This window comes from Mesocricetus auratus, unplaced genomic scaffold (assembly GCF_017639785.1).
Source record: "Mesocricetus auratus isolate SY011 unplaced genomic scaffold, BCM_Maur_2.0 Super-Scaffold_100008, whole genome shotgun sequence".
In the NCBI taxonomy this organism is placed as follows: domain Eukaryota; kingdom Metazoa; phylum Chordata; class Mammalia; order Rodentia; family Cricetidae; genus Mesocricetus; species Mesocricetus auratus.
Window position 1 is genome coordinate 47,322,550 of NW_024429192.1, and position 22,843 is coordinate 47,345,392.

Here is a 22,843-nt window from a genome sequence, read left to right on the forward strand (position 1 = left end):
CAAGTTGGAAGGACTGAGGGAGTCTAACGCGGCGCAGGGAAAGCAGGCGTTAAGGGAGAAATTGTCCCAGAGTTTGGGGGACCGTGTGTGTGAGTGTGTTTTCCCCCAGTTTCCTTTCCAATACTTTTTCTTTGCTCCCTTTCGCTCCTCCCCCTCCTCCCCGCCTCCTCGGCTCCCCTCCCCTCTTCGAGCGGTAATGGGAGGCTCCTAGGCAGGAGAAGCAAAAGAAGGAATTGTTTGCAAGTTCAGTCATCCAAAAAAGCGTCTTCCATATGGAGGGATTGGGTGCGCTGGGCGCGGCGTCTCCTGCCTGGTCCTCCTGCTGCCGCTGCTGCCACCACGGCTCCCGCTTCCTGCAGCGGGGACCCTGAGCTGGGTTTCGCGGTGTCAGCCCCGGCCGCGCTTACACGCTCTCGCACCTCGTACCCGCCGTGGCCACACAAGCCCTTCTTCCTTCTCGGCCCGCAACTTCTGGGTCCCGGGCTCCTTTGTTGCTCCGACTGCGGCCACTCTCCCGTGGCGTGTGTCCCCGTGTGTCACCACGCTGTGCGAGTGTGTCGGTGCAGCCCGGGGCCGTGTGGCCCTCTCCGCACCACCACGCGGGACCCGGAGCCCCGGTCCCCTCTTCCCAGGATCTGGCTGCAGGAGAGGTGAGTCATGTCACTGAAGTTTGTTTTCTTTTCATAAAAAGTTGTGTTTATTTGTTGGTTTGGGGCTAGGAGGCGTGTGGGAGGCGGCCGCCCGCCCCGTGATGCCGACGGCTCCTGCGAGCAGTGCTGCCGGGCGCGGGCTCCGAGAGCTGGGCTGCGGCTCCCATTGGGGCTCCGAGCGCTGGCTAGGGCCGGCCCGGGAAGGGGCTCCCAGTGTTTAACTGGAATTCAGTTTTAGGGCTCAGTTGCGTTTCCGAGTGTTCTTCTAGAGCTCAGATAGGGTTTGGATCCCTGGGCTGGAGCTCGAGCTCTGAGCTGGAGCTCTGACTGGGGCGCTGAGCTGGGGTCGTGTTTGAGCTCCGATCACTGAGCTGGGACAGAACTGGGGCTCCGAGCGCTCGACTGGCTCCGGCTAGTGTCAGGGCCTGATGCTGCACGAAGTTCCCGGGGCCGCCGCTGGTCGTGCCGGCTCAGGGCCGCCGCGCCTCCCTCTCTAGCTGGGTCTGGATGGTTTCGCTCCCGCGGTTCCCGGAAGCTGCTCCGATGGTAGGAGGGCGCGGACATCTTCCCAAACTTACCCCGAAGGCTGACACTGTGCCCCGGCTGCCCAGCCAGAAGTGGGGAACAAACCTACACTCAAAACCCATTTGCCTCTTTGGAGAAAACGTTACCACCGGCGTTTTGAAAGGAAAATCCTAAATAAGGGACCGAAGGAGACCAAAAGTTAAACTGCCCCCCCCCAAGAATCCTCTTGCCTTTGGATGGTGGATGGGAGATACTGAATTGGTATCCAGAGATTTTTGTGGGGCTGAGGTGTGTGTGTGTGTGTGTGTGTGTGTGTGTGTGTGTGTGTCTGTGTCTGTGTAGTATCCCACTGGAATTGTGTTCTGGGGATTTTGTTTCTGTTAACTATGAGAAGGTGGGGAAGTAGCTGGGTTTGGAAGGGCCTGTCTGTTAGTTTTCCAAGTGGAAAAGCTGTGAGAGGTGCTTGGCAGGCAAACCCGGGGAGCCTATAAAGGAGCCTTGGAGGTGGTTTTGTTGACATGTGGAGATGACCCAGGCCCAGTCCCTTGAGGCAAGCGTTCTGCTCCTCTAGAGATGTGGCAGTTGCGCCTAAGAATATGCAAACCACATACCAGCAATCCCAAACAGGCACTTTCTGGGTGTGGTGAGGTGTTCCGGGCTCCCTTAGCCCTGCTTCATGCAGGCTCCCTTCCCATAAGCTTTTGAGCTGGAGTTACCTCTTGCTGGATTAAGTGACAAGAATATTCTGTTTCAGGCCCGTGTTGCCAGCACATTTGTCACCTAGCTCTTTGTTATACAGAATTTTGTAGGCACAGACCTTTAATGAATGTAACTTTAAAAACTCTTGAATATGTAAACACTTTTGATTTATTCTACCACTGGATGCTAATTGTAAGCAAGTAGCCCAACACCACGACGATTCTCTCTCTCTCTCTCTCTCTCTCTCTCTCTCTCTCTCTCTCTCTCTCTCTCTCTCTCTCTCTCTCTCTGCATATCTTTGGTTTGGTCAGTAAGTCTGTCTCCATTTCCTCAAGAATAGTGTGGAAAACATTAAAGATCCTGTTGGACCAATGTGAGGGGCTGGGATGCCTGTTTCTTGAGCTTTAAAGTGACTCTAGGCAAGAGGCTGGTCATTTTGAGGTGTGTAACAGGTTTCCCAGGAGCACTCTGGGGTCTTATAATTGCTCCTTTTTAATGGTCTCCTAATTGAGACCCAGGAGGTTCCCATGGTAATCATGAAGCACTCTGGGGTCAGCGGGACATAGTTGAGGTGGAAATGGCAGTAGAGTTATGATTTCCCAGCTAGATGAGTCTTTGGATTGAGTTTATGCAAAAAGGAAAAAAAAAGCTATAGGTCTGTCCTTGTGCCTCTGGGCTGACGCTGCCAGCCCTTATGAAGACTGACCATTTGTCCCTTCTGGAGTTGGCTAGAGGCTGCCTATACCTATGAAATCCAAGGACTGAGATGTCTGACACTGCCCCTTTGACCCACTTTTATGATATCTCAGAAGCAAAAACACTGCAAGAGACTGTCACTCAGGGGAAGAGGCCAAATCATGGGCCATTGGAAGTGGATATTGACAGAGTCCAGGATGAGCAAGTTCTTTGACCACAGCTGGGGGGGGGGGGAGAATCTAGGGGAAACCTTGAGAGAACCTGCTTAGTTGCTAGCTGGTTGGCCAGTTCAAGATAAAGGGTGTAATTTATGTCCCTTTCCACCCTCCAAATGGGTCCAGAGATTTTACTGTCTTTGAAGTGTTGTTTTCAGTGGCATGAGATCCCTGCTCTCTTAGAGGCCTCTCTGTGGTTTCCATGGCCTGACATGAATAGGAGATTATTCATGAAGTAATTCTGTTGACTTCCTCAGGGGCTCCTGGGGTTTAAGAAAAGAGGGCAAGAAGTGAGGATCATAGTATTCCAAGGGCCCTAGGGGGTCTGGGTTCAAATATCAGCAGTCACTGATATGCTTAATGACTTAGGGTTTTGTCTCTGTGTCTTTCCAGCAACAGCTGAAGATCCAATGGCATTAGGCAATTACTGTCTAGTATTTTCTAGTCTCTGAATAAGAAAAAGTTAACCAAGCTTCAAAAGATGCCCTTATACATTGGGAGTTTGCTTTCTTTCCTTCACACTCGAAGCTCACTCGCCTTTTAGGGAAGGTAATGAGAATGGGAGAGGGAGGAAGAGAGTGATATGCTTCCATTTTGAAGCATTTACTTTAGCATGCAATTTCTTGTCACTTCTACACTCAGCAAATGTTTACGGTGCATCAGACAGCAGAGTGGCGGCTTCCTTCTCCAGGACAGTCAGTTTTCTTCATCAAAGAGTAGTTCGCCTCAGTTTTTAGTGATTTTGTAAACATCTACTACTACTCACAAAAATGTTTTGGTGATTATCCATAATCCCATTCTATAACCAACTTCTCACTTTTCATTTGTGCACATGTACTTTCTGCTGCTGTGATCAAAGTGAAGGTCACTGTCATCAGACGTCTCTGAAGTGTCTTCAGAATTTGACCAAAGAACGCACATATTTCCTATCACATTGCTGTTGATAGAACACATGGATAAATGAATAACTGTTGGTGGAATAAATCAAATCCTAACTATGCTCTCCCTAACGTGTAATATTTTTATAATGGGTGAGCTTGAATAAGATATTTGGAGTAGGTGAGCTGGCAGAATGGGTTAGTTTTGAATCTAGAAATCCATGCTTACAAAAGCTTTCATTGGGAAGAATTTTGCCTCTTTGGCTCGCTCAGGACTGGGCGAGGTGGGACTCTTCGGGAAGAGACTCCAAGGAGGTCTCAGGTGGTGTTCTGAGCACCTGCCCTGACCCTTCAGGCACACTGCCTCCAGCTGCTGCCCTCATCTGTCCCCGCACCCTTCAGCCTTTGTCACTCTTGTCCCATCCTGTGTGCTCTTTCCTTTACTGTTCTGCCGCCCCCCCTTCCCACTACTGCTGTACTTAACAGTCCCCACTGCCCTCCTGTCACCCACAGGTACTCATCAAGTGCAATGGCTTCAAGATTCAGAGCTCTCATCTTTCCTGGGTGCTCCACCCCACTTTGTGGTGCTAATACCTGCTGATCAGGGTTGACCACAGACAGCTGGCCATTGATTTCTAATGAGTCTATTCCCTGTTTATTCTCCGCCATCGGGGGCACAAAGAACTACTTTATGAATGTTAATAAAAGCGTCCTGCTGGATGCAAAGATAATGGTTTTGTAAAATGATAATCATTGCTTTTTATTGCTCATCAGTTCTAGCAAGGAGGTAGGTAACTGGAAAATTAAAGAGGCCTGTGATCTTAGAAAAAATGTTTTTCTTCTCTTTTCTTATCCATAAAATGGATTAATAAGGGACTTCTGTGGTTTACAGCACCACACTTATAAACAGTAAGGACTTCAGAACTCTGTTTATCCCCATTTTTCACAGGGTGAAACAGCTCTCTTTGTCTTCAGTCTGGAAACAGGCTTCGAGGACTCCATGACCCATGAAGTCTTGTCAACATCCACCTGAGGGAAGCAGGGAAGACGTAGAAGACATAGGTGAGGTTTTTGACTCATTGTGGTCCCCCCATCCCCCTCTGACCTGCTGAGTCAGCTGTTTCTTCATGTTCTGTCACCACCGAGATGCCAGTGTTTCTCCTCCATTAGTTCTGGAAGAGTCCAGCTTTGAGTGGAAGGTAGAGTTCGGGTTGCTCCTAGCAGCTCATACACTCTTGGAGACAAAGCTTGTGGTGGCCATGGGAACCCCCTCTCCCAAGGCAAACCCCGTCAGATATGTTGGAAACAGATCGTTAACCAAGAGATTTGGAATCTAAGCTTGTTGTGGAAAAGTGCTGTGTAGGTTTGGGTGAGGAATGCCAAGTGTTTATGCCTCTGCCAGTGGTATCACAGTGAATGTCTTGTGGGTTGATGTAGCAGGCATTGTTTATCTCACAAAACTCAGAGGGATTCTGCTTCTTACTGTCTTCTAAAATATAGCTAGGGAATAACTTCTCTTTTCTAATGACGAATTTGGCCTTATCTTCAAAGGAGGCCTTTGATGTTTGGGACAAGGATTATTGGGCAGAAAGAAGAAATCATAGAAGGAATGCACATTGAACTCATTGCAGTTGCCAGAGAATATGTTGAGAAAGTAACCGAGAGTGCAGGGTAAGCAGTCCTGATGAAAAATAACTCCAAAGAAGCCAAGCTCTGAGAAGTATGGAAAAGAGCGTTATTCTTCTCAGATGAGTTTGAACGATGTTGGTCATGAGGACGGTGAGGAAGTGTGGCCAGGCTGGAGGCTCCATACCCTCACTGGCCTTTACTACATACATGCTATGCCCCTGATATCATGGCATGAGATTTTCCAGCTTTCTTCAAGAATCTACTTCTAACATTTGCTGGGAAACTCCATAGCATCTGGCAGTCCATTGCTGGCTGGAAGGGAAAAGTATAGCAAACCCTAATGTCAATACATCAGCTAAGAAGTACTTCCTCAACCAGGGGAGACAAAAGCTCAGACTGAGTCAAAGCCAAAGACAGGGCCAGCAGTCTAGCAGTCCAGCAGTCCAGCAGTCCAGCAGTCCAGCAGTCCAGAATGTTCTTTTGCGTATCTGCCGGTATGAATTGTTCCCTAGCTTCTCCCTGAAAATTCTTTTTTTTTCCTCTGTGGGTGATTAAGCATGCTAGAGACATCAGATACCAAAGTCAAAGTATTTCTGTTTGCATTTTTTAGAAGAGATTCTTCTGGGTCTTGGACACATTTCTAAGATCAGTCTCTGGATATTTTTCAGGGGGAAAGGGATAAGTAGATGATTTTGTTCCTCTCTCAACTCCATCAGATTTCTCTTGACTATTAGGCTAATGTCCAGTGTGGTAGTACACATCTTTAATCCCAGCACTAGGGTAGTAGAGATAGGAGAATCAATGTGAGTTTGAGGCCAGTCAGGACTACATACAGAGACCCTGTCTCAAGAGAGAGCGAGTGAGAGAGAGAGTTAGAAACAGAGACAGAGACATGTGCTTGAATTTAGCATTTTGCTATTGGCTGCATTTGTTCCCTTGCATACCTCTGGATATATAAACATCTACAGCAAGTTTAGATGACTCTGAAGTTTGCTGCAGAGTAGCAGGTGAAGAGAGATGTATTTTAAGGGCAACCAAGTCACTGAGCTTCCCAGTTGCTCCCAAACCTCCAGAACTTTCAAGAGATGGAGGTAAAGATGGTTACAGATGGCTGCTCTCTGGAAGACCTCACCCAGAAAAGTAGACATGGACTCCTGAAGAAAGCCCTACCACCACTTTCCCTGGCTCTGCCAATACTTTCCCAGATTGGTCTAAGTCAAGTGGCTCTACTAGTCCAGGTTTACCTAACATTATAATCCCAGCAGGTTTATTAGGTATGGGTCACAGTTAATTGGAGAGGAAAATTGGCGGGTTCTGGGTTTATTGGTTTTCCATGAAAGCAGAGGCTGCCCTTAATTATCTCACAAATCACCTCTCCCACGTGATGCTCTTTCTGAAGCGACTGTCATCTAACAGCAATTATTGTAGCTCTTCCTTCTTCCATAGGTATGCTCAAGGGAGGGCAGTGCGTTAACATGACAGCACAGTACCTCCTTTTGCAAATGCAGCTGCATAAAGTCGTGGCTGTTCACATTTACCTCTGTCATTATGAAAGGATGTTTTGTAGCAGACGGGTATACTTGTATACTCATTTGTTGTCTTACAGCTTGGAGTTAAGAGTCCAGTGTATAGGCAGGTCTGCAACCCTTCCTTCAGACCTTGAGACCCCTGGTGGTCTGCCATCTGGAAGGTCAAGTCAGGCCAGGTGACAACCCAGTCAGGTGATTTTTCCTTCTATAGGCTTCTGTTGCAGACATAGAGGCTGGGACAGCAGCCTGGCTCTCACCCTGCTGGACTGTGGCAACTTGCCAGCTAGTTCCAGTGGGTGGTCTTTGACAATAAAAGAAGGGGGTTGGGGGAGCTTAGCTCTCCTCCCCAAAGGGGAACAACAAGGTGGCTTTCTATAGGTGGGCTTTACATGGGCGGCCAATCCCCTTGTCACAAACACACCACTCAGGTCTTGAATGTGGGAGAAAAGAATTGAGAGGCCTGTCTGAAGGTGGTATTGTATGGCGTTCGGTTTTTGTTCCCCTGATTTTACAAACGAAGCCTTGTGTTGAGGTACAAGTGCATGAGCACACAGGAGCAGCAGGTACCCTTCACGAAACAAGGGCAAGATTTCAATCTCACTTCTCAGAAAAGCAACCCCACACAGCTTCCTAAGTCCACCACTCAGGGAGGCAGCCATGGACAAGGGGCAGGAGAGCAGCCTGTTCAGGGCCAAGAGGCAACGGTGACTGCCTTTGCCTTTTCCAAAGATGGACAGACTTACAGTTGTTTACAGCGCACCTACTGTGTTCCAGACCTGCAGCTCAGCATTACACTATCCATGCAACCCTCCAGCAGCCCCGTGAAGATGGACCTCATCACTGTACTCTGAGGATAAGGCAGCGGAAGCCTAAATGAGTGCAGGCACTTGTTTTAGTCTCTTAACTGGTAAATGGCAGAGCCAAGATTTCATTACAGTCCGCTACCTCCCAAACTCATTTTTAAACAAGTAAAACAGTAGACATGCTCTCCCCCCTTGACTTACAGGAACTATTTCTTTTGTAACTAACTGCGAACTAGGGACAGGTGGGATCCTTTCTGTGACTTGCCTTAAATGCCATTGGTATAAAACTAGAGTCACACCCAGACAAATGCATCAGCACTAGGGATGCCAGGCTCTGCAGCAAAGCGGATGTTGGATTTTGTAGGCAGTGATGAGAGTCACAGCCGCACTGGGTTTCATATCAGAACATGTTTCTTGAGATTTGCCCCTCCCCTGGGACATCGTCTGAATCTCCTGGATCTCAGCTCTGCTGTAGCTGCCAGATGAATCCATTTGCACCTAGGATCTTTGCAAGTCTAATCAAGCAGGTCCTCCATTCCCTCAGTGACTGAGGGGGAGAGCTGTTTGGCTTAGTAGACACTTTGACTGGGCAGGAGAAGTGGCAGCTTGTATAGAAAAATACCCCGGGGAAGGAAGTAGCAGCCTTTACAGACAGGTAACTGACGGGAGACGCTTCCTCGCAGGCAAATATTCAGAAGGCAGCCGGCAGAAAGGACAGGCAGTTACCTGCAGGAGCACTAACACTCCACTCCCTACAGGCTTAGCAGTGTGCTGGAAGTTTTGGTGCAAAGAATATGTAGCTAGATGCTCCTTTTTCCCCATTTATTTTGGTGGGGGAGTAGAGGTGTGAGATCTATGTGTATGTGTGTATAGGTGTTTGTGTGGATGTGGGCATTTGTGTGTCACTGCGTGAGTAGAAAGGGCAGAGGACAACTTTGGGTGCTGGCATTCCCCTTCTGCCTTGTTAAAAGCAGGATATTTTTGTTGTCCTCTGTTATATACTCTAGGCCATGCTACCACACTCAGCGTTACCTGGGCTTTTGTGAACCCAGCTCTGGTTTTTACACTTGTGTGGCGAGCAGTTTGCTTAATGAGCTCCCTCCCTGACACCCATAGTTGTTTAGTATGTTCCCTGTTCTTAAACAAACAGGGGAAGCCTGAAGCCATAATATTCTGGTTGTGGAGAGATACGGTATGCCTGGGTTGACAATACAGCAATGGGATGGAGTGATGGCGTGTTTGTTGTCGCAAAATGCCTCTTTTCCATACTTATATACACAGTGAATTGGCACAGGGGACACAGGTTGAAAACGGTCTCCTGGAAACTGAAAAGCCCAAGCTGTCACATCTGTGCTCACCCACCTTAAGTTCAAAGATAAGAAATTCCAGGGCATTAGCTAGAGGTTGGGCAGGACTCAAGGGGTCTGCCTCTGTGGGTGTATTTGCTTCCCTTTGCAAGATTCTGAATAGAAGGCCATCTGATCAAAGGATCAGAAACTCTCTTGGCTCCTCCCTCTGGGAAAAGGCATTGAAGAGTCTTAGGGTCCACTAGGAATTGGATTGGAAAAGAACCCTTGCAACAGAATTCTAGGTAGCATCTTTCTTTGCAGGAGGAAGGGATGGGTGTCTAGAATATTTATGGGGTGTCTTCTGAACAGGCAGGTCTGCAGACAGTCTCATTAGGAGATGCTATGCTAGGGAAAATACTCTGCAGGAGGTTCAGGAGCTAAGATGTCTATCACCCTGACTCAGGGAAACTAGCCTAGGCTCAACCTGCCTTTGCCAATCTCTTCTGTGCAACCTTGTCCAAGTCACCTGAATAGTGGGCTTCTAGTTTATTTTCTTTTTCTTTTCTTTAGACAGGGTTTCTCTGTGTCGTCCTGGCTTTCCTGGAACTCACTCTGTAGACCAGGTTGGCCTCAAACTCACAGAGATCATCCTGCCTCTGCTTCCTGAGTGCTGGAATTTAAGGCGTGTGTCACCACCTCACGGTCTGGAATCCCAGTTTCTTAAAGCTGTTAAAGGGAAGACAAGGAAATGCACATAGAGCATGTGGAGTGCATCGTGAGCAATTAGTAGGCAGCAGCTTGTGTGTAAAGAGGAATAGAGTAAAAGGACCGTTCTTGGAAGTGCAGAGGATGCCCAGATGAGAGGCTTTGCTGGTGGGATCCCCATTGGCTCCAGGCCTCCTGAGAGGAAAGAAGGAGAGCAGAGAGAAGGAGGAGTACATGCTAGGGCCAGGCCTCATCATCAGTCAGATGCACCTTCACAGCCCTCCCCGCTACTTTTTCTCCAGTGTGGTTCATCTCAGCCTATCCGTTATGCCAGAAATCCTAGCATCATCCTCCACTTGGCTCTTTATCTTCTACTCCACCGTTTTATTTATTTCTTGCCGATTTGCAATGCTGGGGACAGAACCTAGCGCCTCCCATTGAACCACACTGTCAGCCCAATATCCTTCTCTAAGTCGACAGCTTTAAGGCTTTACTTTCAAATGTTTGTAGAATTCTTGACTCTGCTACCTAGTCTTCTGTCAGCAGTTCTAAACTGTGCTGTGGACATCATTTTGTTTTCTTCTGAATTGTGTTATTAAAGCTTGCCTGAGGATTCAGAAAGTAAAGTCAGCCACAAGCTTTAGAGGTCAGGCAATAGTGATACACACCTTTAATCCCAGGACTCAGGATTAAGAGGTAGACAGATCTCTGTTAGTTCAAGGCCACATTGACTGCACAAAATTGATCCAGTCCTAAAAGAAACAGCTCACACAAAGGTGATCTCAGAACCTGGGATCACACACCATTAATCCCAGCACTAGGGAGGTGGAGACAGGAATGATATGGCTGGATGGAGAAAGGAATATAAGGTAGGAGGAGACAGGAACTGAGGATTTTTGCCCCTGAGGATTCATGGAGACAGGATTGCCATTTCGGCTGTGTAGAGATAGGATCTACTGGCTTGGCTGCTTTGCTTCTCTTGTCTTCAGCTTGAAGCTTGAACTCCAATATCTGTCTCTGGGTCTTTTATTTTTCATGATACACTGAACCCTCTCTGTTGTTCCCGGCTCATTCAGAGAAACATGCAAACAATACTACTGTCTCTATGCTTGCTCAGTCTTACCTTACCCAGCCAGCTTGCCCACCTCCACAGCTATACAGGCCTTCCTGGCTCCTCAAGCTCACTGGACAGCCTTCCTGCTCAGGCTTTCTGCCTTGGCTCTCTGTCTGGAAGGCTCTTCCCCATATCCTTCCCTCATGTCATGAGAGTTCCTGATCCCCTGTTACCTCAGCCTGGGACCCTTTATCAAGCAGCACTGCACCATCATTCTCTCTGTTTTCAGACTAATTCATACTTCCTCACTGCTGTGACTTCCTGACATATACTTAATTGCCCATTTGTATAGCGCCTCCTTCTCTGCAACTAGAGAGATCCTAGACTTTGTTTTGTTCATCAGAGCCCTCTGTGTCTAGAATAGAGTCTGGTACTTTCTCTCTGCCTCATTTGCTGGACTCCCTTCAACCTCAAAAGGCATGTAATAAGAGTTTCTAACAACGAGCAGGGCAGTGGTAGCACACACCTTTGATCCCATTACTCAGGAGGCAGAGGCAGGCGAATCTCTGAGTTGGAGGCCAGTCTGGTCTATAGAGTAAGTTCCAGGACAGCCAGTGTTACACCACTGACTTAGAGAGAGAGAGAGAGAGAGAGAGAGAGAGAGAGAGAGAGAGAGAGAGAGAGAGAGAGAGAGAGAGAGCGCTGTGGGCAGGTGTGTGGAAGTTCAAGTCCAAATAAGCATCAGGTGGCAGGCCACAGGACCCTCAGCCTCAGTGGTGTCTGTGCTCAGCCTTGAGAATGGTGGAGTCCTGGAGCTTGTTTTATGGTCATTAAAGAGGAAGCCCAACTAAGGCTCAAAAAGATTCAAAGAAATTGAGAAACTTTTTTTCTGCCAAAAGGCACTTGGTTCCTGCCAGCCTTGAAAACTGGGATTTTCAAGGAGTTCAGGAGCAGAACCCCAGTGTTTTTTAAGGTACTAAGTATTCACTGGAAACATAGTGGTTTTCTAGGGAGTAGATGAGGATAGACTTGACCCCGGGCTCCTCCGACTCCACTCTAGCCCTGGACCACTTTGAAAGGAAAGAAAGGATGTGTGGATGGGAGGTCACACCATCATCTGAAGCAGGCTGACAAGTTTAAAGAGACAGGAGATATATTCAGTAGACAGAGCTCCAAGGCTGAGAACACAAATCTGAATTCAGACCCCAGTTTCCATTCACGTTCTGGCTGAACAGAGAACTGGAACAATGTAGTGTCTTCTCACATTGAAAGCTGCCAGCCAGATGTATCAGATTCAGAACAAAGGAGGATTAAACCTCACCAGGTGCCTTGGGAAGTCAGGTTTTAGGTGGGAAGTTCCATGCCCATGATCCAAATCCATCCACCCCTCCACGGTCTTTCTCCATCCAGCTCACTCTTCAATCTGTAACCTGACCAGTGAACACTTTTGAATGGCTTTGAGCTGCTACTCTGTTGTCCTGACTCCTGCGGAATGCACACTAATGGTATACCTGGCCCACGTTTGCTCCTGAGACTGTAGGAGCTAATGCAATACAATGTGTGCACAGCACTCCTCAGTCAAGCTGCCCTTGCTATAATTACACCCTCTGAGTGGAGCCTCCTGGTTTGTTTTTGACGTCTGGAACTTGTAAGGCTATCACAGTGACTATTGACCATGCAGAAGGAATCTTGGCCCTTGCCTCAGTTTGCCTGGGCAGGCAGAGGAGGTCTGCTGGCATGGGTAAATGTGGGGCCTGTGTTCTTTAAAGCATGCAGTCTTCAATCCCAAGTCACCCTGTGTCTCTTCTCCAAAGCCCTGAGCAAGAACTGGGCACAGTTTTAATAGGTATGCCAAGGGGTATATGTCTACAAGAAGGGACTGCCTTTTCTGAATCAAAAAAAAAAAAAAAAACCAAAAAAGGAATATGTGATCCGACAGAGCATTTGGTTTTTATTCTAATATTTGTGTGTTGGGAGTTTCTTGGAGAATTTGATTATAAATATCCTATGCTGATCCTTTTAAATTTTATCTTTAGTAGAAGGCACAGTGGGGCCGTTCCCAACCTCCTGATGGTCCCCTGTGATCAGAGGTGCAAGGACAGGGTGGGCCCGGCTTCATGTGTGGGTGTTGGTGGAAGCTCTGGTGTGGTCTGAGTCTTCTCCAATATGTTGTCTCCAGAGCAATTGTAGAATTGGGGCTAAGTTCCCAGTTTACTCCCCTACCCCCAGCCCTTCCAGAAAAATCGAACCTCCGGGGCAAGTGGAACAGGGAGGTTCCTTAATAAATAATTAAGTCCTGTATGCTTTGAGAATCAGGAAGTGAAAAGGACACGCATGGCCAATTGAAACGGAATCTTAGGCAGGCAGAACTAATCTTTCCCACACTTGAAATTAACCAAAATGCCAGTGCTAATGTCCCTGGAATGGAAGGGGGAGGCAGAGAGACCTTGATCTCTGTATTTCAGTCAAGAAGAAGACTGTGTCCCCATGGAAGTCCCTGTGGTGGTAGTGGGGGGGGGCTTGCACCTGGCTTCCTTGTGTGAAGGATGCCACCCACTAAAACTCATGATGCCCATTGCGGCCTCACTCTATAGTAACTTGAGATTTCACACTGAGCTGTGACTCCTTACCATGGTGTCCCAGATGAGTCCCAACAACACCACACATGCCTCTTCAAGCAGTCACCACAACGGCCATCAGAGTAGCTTTCATATGACCAGATATTTATTGAGCACTGTGACTCCTTCCCTCAATACACTTACCTCTCAGCTTCTAGAGATTTCCAAATCAAAACAAGACTTCATTGCACACTGCACTGTGACATATGTTTCTCTCTTCAGAAGAGAGCTTGACTCCAGCGACATGCTCTATTAGTTTTTCATGACTGTGACAAAGGGAAGAAAGATTGGGGGTATCGTTTGTTGCTCTGCTTGTTTGTGTATAGGTTTCTGGGTTTTAGATCACGATCAAATGTCTCCATCACTTTGGGCCTGTGACAAGGCAGTGTATCGTGGTGGGGAGTGCATCATGAAGGAATGTTCCTTACTTCATGGCACACCAAAGAGAGAAGGGAAGAGGTGAGGCTTCCCATATCCACTGTAAGGGAACATGTCTAATGACCCAATGTCATCTATGAGGCCCCATCTTCTAAGGTTTGGTCACTTCCCAACAGCTCCACAGACTGTTGTCAAACCTTTAACATATGCGGGGTATGATACAAAACTCAACAGTTGCTTAGATGGCCGCTGTCATCCTCCTCCTCCTCCTCATCGTTCTATCATTAATACTTGGAGCCTCGCCTGATTGGCTGACTTTAAATTATCTACAAGAGCCCATGTTTTGTAACATTTGGCTATTTAGAGAGTTTCATTAATTGACAGTTGGAATTACATCAAACTAAAATATCAAACAAATGTCATAGTAAAGGAAACAACCAACAAAATGAAGAGACAGTCTATGACTGGGAGAGCATAACTAGCACTGGCCACAATAGTTAAGATATGAGGGTGAGTCTAGGTGTCGTCTGTTCGCCTAGGTGTCTATGCATCTAGGTGTCTATGCACCTAGGTGTCTATTCGCAGGTGAACAGGTAGAGAAATGCGGAACATATTTACATAAAGAAGACAGTATTATCCAACTATAATGAAGACTAAAAACCTATCAGCTGCAGCAATAGCAAATGAAGGGTCGGGCTGGCTCTTGGCCTGAGAGATCCAGAAAGTTCCAAGGCTACACACCTTTTCAGTCCAAACCTGTGCATCCCTGTAATCCCAGCCCAGTAGGCTGAGGCAGGATGGTCAGCAATTCCAAGCCATTCTAAGTTACAGAGGAAAACAAAAGCAAAAGAAAAACAAAAATCAGGACAGCTTTTGGGAGGCGTTCCTGTCGCTGTAGAGGTCTGTATTTTCTCAGAATACCTAATCTGAAATATGCCAAAGACATCTATTTTGGAATTGGAATTTTTTGTCTCCTACTCTTCACACAGATTCAGGATTATCAAAATAGAAGTTTTTCTTTGCTTTTACCTTTCTTTCTTTTTTTCTGTTTGTTCTTTTTGAGGCAGGGTTTCTCTGTTTAACTTTTGCTGTTCTAGAATTAGCTCTGTAGACCAGACTGAACTCGAACTCGGAGATTCACCTGCCTCTGCCTCCCTTCTGAGTGCTGGGATAAAAAGAGTACACCATCACCACCTGCAGAAAGTTTTTCTTTTCTTTTCACACCTTACCCCACTGTCATTACCATGCTCCGTGTGAGTGGGACAGAGGTGGATGCCACGAGGTTTCTTAGCCCAAAGCAGATTGTGGTCATCTTCTCACGTCCTGGCCGTGGCAGGGCACTCAGGCTGGATTCACCAGTGATCTGTGCTATGCGTTCAGTCTGTGTCCCTTCTCCAGAAACTGAATTCTGGCTTCAGAGCTCGAATGTCATTCCTGAAGGGCCCAGGATTTAGCTGGTGTTCTGTGCTGAGTGACTTGTGACAAGTTAATTCCAGGAGATAACAGGATTCCCCTGGGTAGGTATAAGCAGGGTGAATCCTCCATGTTTTGAAGATGTAGCAGATAATGGTAATACAGATGGGGTGGCTAGGGGACACTGGGCAGGACTGATGGAGCCTCATGGATTCTTGTGGTTTCTGGAGCAGAGTTGTTTCTCTGGCCCCCAGATTCAAGCATCTAGCTTCAGGCCCTGGAAGTGTTAGGGACCAGGATCTGCTCCCTGTAGGCAGCCAGGCCACTCTGAGCAGCTCTGGGGGCAGGGCTGAATGGGTTGGGCAGTTAAAGTGAACACAGTTGGGTGTTGGAGAGTCAAGGGAGGTCACACTTCAAAGCTATCCGATCCTGACATCTACATAGCATGCAGAGACTTTAGGAAGGGTGTGTTGGCTCCAGCAGCAATCTTCAGGGCCCAGCTTTCAGCAGCCGGCCTGCCCCTCCCCTCTGTATTTGGTGTTTTTCAGTTTAAAGTCCTCCCAGCCTGATCCCCGCCCCCATGCACGCATGATGTGCGCGTGTGTTCACATTTTTATTCTTGGCAGAAGTTAAGACACAAAATGGATTTGGAAGCAGATGAAACCAGTCTGGGTATAAGTTGGGCAGCAGGCAGCTTCATTCCTGGAGTGGGATGGACTCTAATGTGGGGGGGTGGAAGTTGTCTCCTCCTCCTGTGGGGACTGGGAAGGTCTGGGGCTGAAGTGAGGCTGCTAACGTTTTGGGTTGTCAAACTGTGTTCCAGTGGAACCAAAAAGATATGAGACCCTGAGATCCGCTTCTTAGGAATCTGCGAACCCCGTGGATTTCTCCCTTTTGCCTCGGTTAGGGAAATCTCTCTGACTTCTTGGGTCTTGAAGCGCAAGTATTCAGTTTTACGGATGCTTTGGAAACTTATCTTCACTACTGACATCTTCCTTGGTTCCAAGCCTCCATGCTCCCAGCAGGAAGCAAACGGCTCCATTAGGTTCAGAGACTAGCTTGAGGGTCTCCATCTTGACTCCCAGTATAGACGATTTTTGCAGCAGGGCCATCTTCTCAGATATTTATTTCCATGTGAGAAAAGGTAAGTAGGAATCTAAACACATCTGGCAGCGACTGAGAAGTACAGGGCAAGCATGAGGACACGGGTTCGATGCCTAGAATCTCAGTGAAAAATGCCAGACCTGCTGGGTGGGTTCCATGCCCAGAATCTCAGTGAAAAATGCCAGACCTGCTGGGTGGGTTCCATGCCCAGAATCTCAGTGAAAAATGCCAGACCTGCTGGGTATGTGCTTGTAACTTCAGCCCCAGAGAAGCAGAGTCAGGAAGGTTTCTGGGGCTTGCCAGCTCTTCTGTTGAGGCTAATTGGTGGGCGCTAGGCCTATGAAAGACCCCATCATAGGAACAGATGGTATTTTAAGGCTGGCATGAGGTTGTCCTCTGGTCTCAGCATGGACACATGCATCCAAACACACATGCCATAAAGAAGTTCAACCAGGGACTGGAGAGAGAGGGGTTTTCAGAGCACTTCCTGCTCTTCCAAAAACCCAGAGTCCCATTCCCAACCCACTTGTCAGGTGGCTTACAACCAGCCTCCTGTGGTTCCAGCTCCAGGGGACCCAGAACCTTCCTCTGGTCTCTACTGGCACCTATGCACGTGTGTACATATATACATACACATGATAAAATACATAAATCAACTTACAAGATGGGAAAATAATTTTAGTATTAAAATGTAAAAATTTCCTTAAGAAACCATAGTAGCATCATCTTTGTGCAAAACCCTTTTTGTCTCATGCCAAAGTTTTTTCTTTTCTTTTTTTTTTTTAGTTTTTTGAGACAGGGTTTCTCTGTAGCTTTGGAGGCTGTCCTAGAACTCGCTCTGTAGACCAGGCTGGCCTCTGAACTTACAGAAATCCACCTGCCTCTGCCTCCTGAGTGCTGGAATTAAAGGCATGTGCCACCACAACTCGGTGCCAGGACTTTTCTTGCAAACATTTTTCCTAGTCTGTGCTAGAGACTTCCACAGAGGGTTCTCAAAGCTGGCTAGATGATGCAGCCAATAGGCAGAATTCAAAAGCCTGATACCCATGCCCTCCGCAGCCCCATCCTTTGCCTGCGGTGCTGCCTGGCATTGCTGTAGCTGTGAACCATCTGCCTGAGCAAGCTCTGGTCTATAGCATGGGGCTGGGAACACTGTCCACTCCGGGAGTTGTTCAGAGGTATGTTTGAGATGGTTTGTTAATTCAACAGTTAAATAATTGTCTTGGTTGTATGGCAAGATTGGTAAATTCTTTTTATCCTAAATACGCGCTTTAATCATTTACTGCTTATCATGAAAACCCAGTTTATTACATCCACTAAGTCTCAATGACACTCATGTTACAAATCAGTAAGAAATCAGTGATCTGTCACAAAAAGGCAGTAGTTTATTTATTTATTCATTTTTGGAAACAGTGTTTCCACAGAGGCATTGAATTGACTGTGTAGGTGGAAATGACTTTGATCTTATGACCCGCCTGCCTCCTGTCAGTTTATTAAATTACTGTGTGTATTCTGTACACCTAACGTGATTTCCCAGATATCATCTTTTAGTAATCAGCAAGCCTAAATTAAGTTATACTTTTCATTGTATACACAATGTGAATGCAGGCGATGATATAAGAGTCTCAGATACATTACATAGCTGGTTATTGCTGGTGGGAAATTACATGTGATGGTTTTAAGGGCAGTTACATACTCCTTTGTATAATTATGCAAATAAGTCAGCTAAAGGTGATACGGGCTCAGTTTTAGATTCTGTGCACCAAAGGGTAATTTTTGAAGCATTGCTAGTATTAAAAAATATCAGGCATTAAAATGTAGGGTTTTATCAAACCTACTTTGACTATTTCTGATGTTTCAAGTGAAAAACACAAATCTCCTAATCTTCAGACATAATCAATATTAAAATTGTCTCTTGATGTTTTCCTATGATACCCCAAACAACTACATGCCAAACATTCATATGTTTTTGTTTTGTTTTGGTGGTTTTTTTTTTCTAAAATGGGATCTCCAAGAATCTCTTAGGTTAGGTTAGCATGTGCAAAAGTGTGTTTGGAAGAAAAAAATCCTCATCATTAGTGGTACTTTAAGAAAGAATGGCACTCTCAAATAATTCCTGGGCTAGGGGTCATGTAAGTCCAAGCTTGTGGTTACAGACTCAGTATGTACTCTGTTGGTGATTCATGCCGTATAACAGCAAATTAAAGGTTCCAAAATGCCTTCAGTAAAGCAATCTGACTGGATTTTCATACGTAGCATTCCCCTAAATTATTTTTGTTATGAGTCTGTAACATCGTTTCACATTTGGTAAGGTTTCTGATTGTCTTAGGCGACACTCACCAAACTCCTCGACAGCACTGTCCTCCACTGCCCACACTTCTGTAACCTGTGGTACAGGGAAGGGAACAGCTTGTCTGTTTGAGTAATAGACAAATAGCCACTGTGTTCCTGTCATAAGCCATGTCTAACAATGGGCAAGGTGGCAGGGTGTCTGCCTCCAAGACTTTGATGCCACAATGCACCGTTAGTCACAGCCACAAGGGTGGCTGCTCTGCCCTGTACCTGGGAATGGCAGACCCTCTGCCCGGAATCTTCCCTGAAGGTGATAGGCTGGAGACTAGAATTAGCTTGTCCCCTTTGCTCTTCCCATCAACACCTTGCGGCAGCCCCCCCCCCTCCCCGCACTTGCTCATGCATAAACAGTGGCCCCTGGTCCAGCTGTGAGACCCCACTTGTTTATTTTCCCTACATGTGCCAGCCTTGCAGTAAGGCCTCAGTGCTTCACGAGTTGTGGAGAGCTGGCAGGGGTGAGGCGGGGGCTTCCAGCAGAAGGCAGGGACTGACATACTTGACTTACTGGCAGATGGACTGCAGCCTGCTTCACATTTCCACACTGGTATTTATTTAAATTGTAGGCAGTTTAAAAGAGCTTGGTAATTGAGAAAGGAAAGGTTGGAGGTGGGACAAGGGACTCCGTGTGTATGTTCGAGGGGGGTGTGTGTGTCCAGGGAGGTGGTGAAGAAAGTGGGTTTGAATAAGGTCGGAAGAGAAAGTAAACTGTCATGATTCTAAATCATGGCTACCAGTCAGAGCTGCAGCTCCACTGTGTGTGTGTGTGTGTGTGTGTGTGTGTGTGTGTGTGGTGTTCATCTGTCTGTTCATCTGTCTGTCTCTGTCTTTAGGGCAGAGGGCGCACACAAATAGAATATTGGGTGGGTGGGTATTAATGATACTAATGAGAATAATCAAGTTGCAGAATTCGCTGTCCATTACCGAACCTGTAGTTTGTACTTCCTTTGCTTAGAAGCTTTGCTAACACAGCCTGTATTTCCTTCACCATCCCAGGATGAGATAGATCTTATGGTTCCATACCAAACCAGTTCCTCTGCAAGTTCAGGACAAGGGAGAGGAACACCCTCTGTGTCTCTGTCAGTGCTGTAAAGTTCAAGACTGGATGTCTTCTCAGCTCGGCCATTTCACCCTCAGGCTTAGCTCTCCACCTGAGTCTTTCAGGTGTCCTCCAAGCATGCAAAGACTTGTGAGCATCAGGGTGTGAAGGTTGGGGCAGGTTCTACCTGGTATTCGCCTGAATCTCCTTCAGTCTGGTTCTTGGAACCTGAGAGCTTTTTGAGTCATGTGAAAGGTTTCTGTGTGGGCCTGATGCACACAGTTAACCAAGTGATCCCTGTGAGGACAGGGCCTAGGGAATGGCTGCAAGCCACAGTGTGCTGACTCCATTGCCTGACCAACACCAAGTCCACAGCTTTTCAATCTCCCAATCTCCCCAAGTCCTCTGCATGTTTCTAATGACTACAGTTCTCTCCAGCCATAACCTTCATCTTAAGTCATTATTGGCTGGTTCAACAGGGGGCTTTCTAAATACCTAGAAACATATCATGACTACAGATGAGGGTGTGGATAAGAGCATCACCACTGTTGAGCCTTTGCTCTAGCAAACAGGAGAACATAAAGAATTAATTGTGTGAAGAGTTCCACAGAAAAGAAGAGCCAGGAGCCTAACCACTGGCTGGGGAATACCTAGCATGCCTATCAAATGAAAACGAGCTTCCTCAAGCCCTTTCGTTCTCCTCCTCACTTCCTTCCTCATGCGCCCACTCCATCCACTCTAAGCTTGCAGGGAACAGGGGGAGGCCTCCCCACTGGAAAAGGGCTACAGCGATCTGGAACTCAGGAACCAAATCCCTGGGGGAGATAGCAGTAGGAATTCCCCTCGTCCTGTTCCATTTCTGCTTTTGCAGTGGGAGCCCTCTGTTGGGAGTTCACCAGATTGAACTTTGTAGACTATGGGAGCACCTGGGATGTGAGGCTTGCACAGCTTAGCAGACACTGGCTGAGCACCTGCTTACTATGTGTCAAGGAGGAAAGCAAGTTGTGTATGTGGTAAAGATGAGACCCAGGAGAGATCGCCACACTGCCTTCTGTTCCGTCCCAGCCTTTGTCCTGGGACTGTCAGACTCTGACTCTCCTGGAACTGGGTAAGGGATGAATATGGCTGGTAGAAGGAAGGTTTCTTTGGGGATTTATGAAAGCGGCTGTATTTGAGGGCTGACTTTCCAAGCTTGGTGGCGCATGAGTGCATACCCGAACACACATACGCAAACATGCACAGACAATAACATATATTCATATTACTTCCACCATTCTTCTGATGCCTTTGCTGCTCCTGCTTGCTGCCTGCATTTAGCGATTAGTGAAATCCAGTTTACCTTGTGACTCATCTTTCTTGAGGCCATCCGTGCTGCATTTTAATTTGGGCATAACCAAAATATGCAAGAGCACAGGCTTGCCTTGTTTTCCTCCATATCCCCCTCAGGCCTCTAGACTGTGCATGCAGCTTCCTGCAGGTTGGCTGGACTGCACTCAGTCATGCCTGGGACCCACCCCAGGGCCCTACAGTCCTCAACAGGAGCAGCTCATGGGTGCCAGCGGTGGATCGATCTTCTCACTGTGATCAGTAAACAGGCTGCTCTTGCTTTTCTTGCTCTACTCAGCGAGCAAGTCCTGCTGGACTTCTGCATGGTTTGGAGGAAGCACGCTCCTTGAGGTCCCGTGTGTGGCTGAGCACTAGCACGTTGCTAGGAGAATTCCCTGGGATAACAGCACCCTGTGTTCAGGGCCTCTGCAATTTCCTTGGGCTGTTGCAAGTGGAAACTGTATTGGACTTGCTCAGAGCCTGTGTGTAACAGTAGGGTTTGTGATCACACATTCATTCCTTTTCCCTGGGAGATGGGACTTTAAGATTTTGAAGTCTGCTCTAAGTGCAGGTCCAGGAAGGGTTTTCTTTCACCTTTTATTTTTAAAAGCTATCTATCCAGGCTATAAAATAGTAGCCTTTCCTTTGTTGTTTTGTCCACTCTAAGCGTTGGAAATTTTGAAGTTCATGTCATGTGCCTGTTTCCTCTCCAAGGATAACAGTGTTTGAACTGACTGAGTGACGCGTTGTGGAGGATAGTCCTGGCCACCACCGGTATTTGGAAACACACAGATGGGAAGTACCAGGTGTTTTCCTCTGTGTCAGTGCGCCTTTCCCTGTGCTGTGTACATTCACTAAGTGATGTCAGAAGCAAGATCCTTTCTGGATCTGAACAGGTACTGCAGAGAAGCTCCAGTTATGTTTTCCCCTCTGTAAACACCGCCTCAGAATTTCGGGTGCCAAGTGGCCTACTGTTAGGTGGGGATATCTTCTCCATCCCCTAACAAATAGAGACACTTTATGGAGAAATTATGATCATTAATGCCATTATCATCATCAAGAGTGTGCAGCAGGGGTATATGCGGGAGGGGGAAGGATACTAGCATATGTTATAGTAAATGTTGACGAGGTCTGGGTGGAAACTGAGCATTAGAAACTAATGAGGACTTGTCCAAGGATTCCTTCCCTCTACAGACAGGCACACATACACGCACGCACGCACACACGCACAAGAGACAAAGTAGGGCTTTTGTGAGGTTCTGTAAGTCATGCAGAATGCATTGCTCTTTCCACACCATTCACTCCTTGACCTTCAGCTGCATGTGCGAAGAGCAACAATGTCATCCACTGCACAACTGTACACAGCCTGCAAGCAACGAGCAAAAGTCGCACGTTTTTATGTGTCTGGAGTTGTGAAAAATGCAACATGTCTTTGGTCTGAAATGGCATTAGTTGGAAAGCCCACCAGGTGGCAATGCCACTGCATGAAATCAGATCTCCAGTGACTGATTTCAGCAGAAAGTTCATGACCCCTGCTCTCCAAATTGACTGTGTGACTGCCGTGCCAGGCTGCTTTGTGCATGTTATCCCATTAATGCACATTAGTAGCTCATCAAAGTCCTCGGTCTGATTCTCACAGAGAGTAATGCAAGGCTCAAAGAGATTAAATAGCCTAAGGTTATCTTATAGGGCACTTCAAGGGTAGAAACAGTAATGCCCATACCTGAACCTCGGGTGGAATATTCTTTAGTGTTGACCCTGAGTTCCAACATTGTCACCAGTAGAGAAGCTTTTGTCTACAGTACAGATTTAAGATGAGCTCTAAGGTCCTTATGCCATAAACTGTCATGACGGGTTTGGCTAAGGCGTCCACTGGGGACAGGAACTTTCCTGAGTGGTGAGGATGAAAGTGATCGTGGTTATGAAGAACCCAGCACTAGGCTA

The 22,843-nt window shown here is 47.1% G+C and overlaps 1 protein-coding gene across 5 annotated transcripts in view; it reads left to right on the plus strand.

Annotated features, from left to right (window-relative positions):
• The first annotated feature begins 213 nt into the window (after positions 1-213).
• The window catches only part of Boc (BOC cell adhesion associated, oncogene regulated), a 69,907-nt gene continuing 47,277 nt past the window's right edge, over positions 214-22,843 (plus strand). For 2 of the 5 annotated variants that reach the window (XM_040750779.1, XM_040750782.1), the window contains exons 1-2: positions 214-650; positions 4,613-4,725. The gene's annotated coding sequence lies outside the window, so the exon portion shown is untranslated. The remainder of the gene's footprint in view (positions 651-4,612; positions 4,726-22,843) is intronic. The other 3 variants (XM_040750781.1, XM_040750784.1, XM_040750780.1) reach the window with 2 other exon arrangements.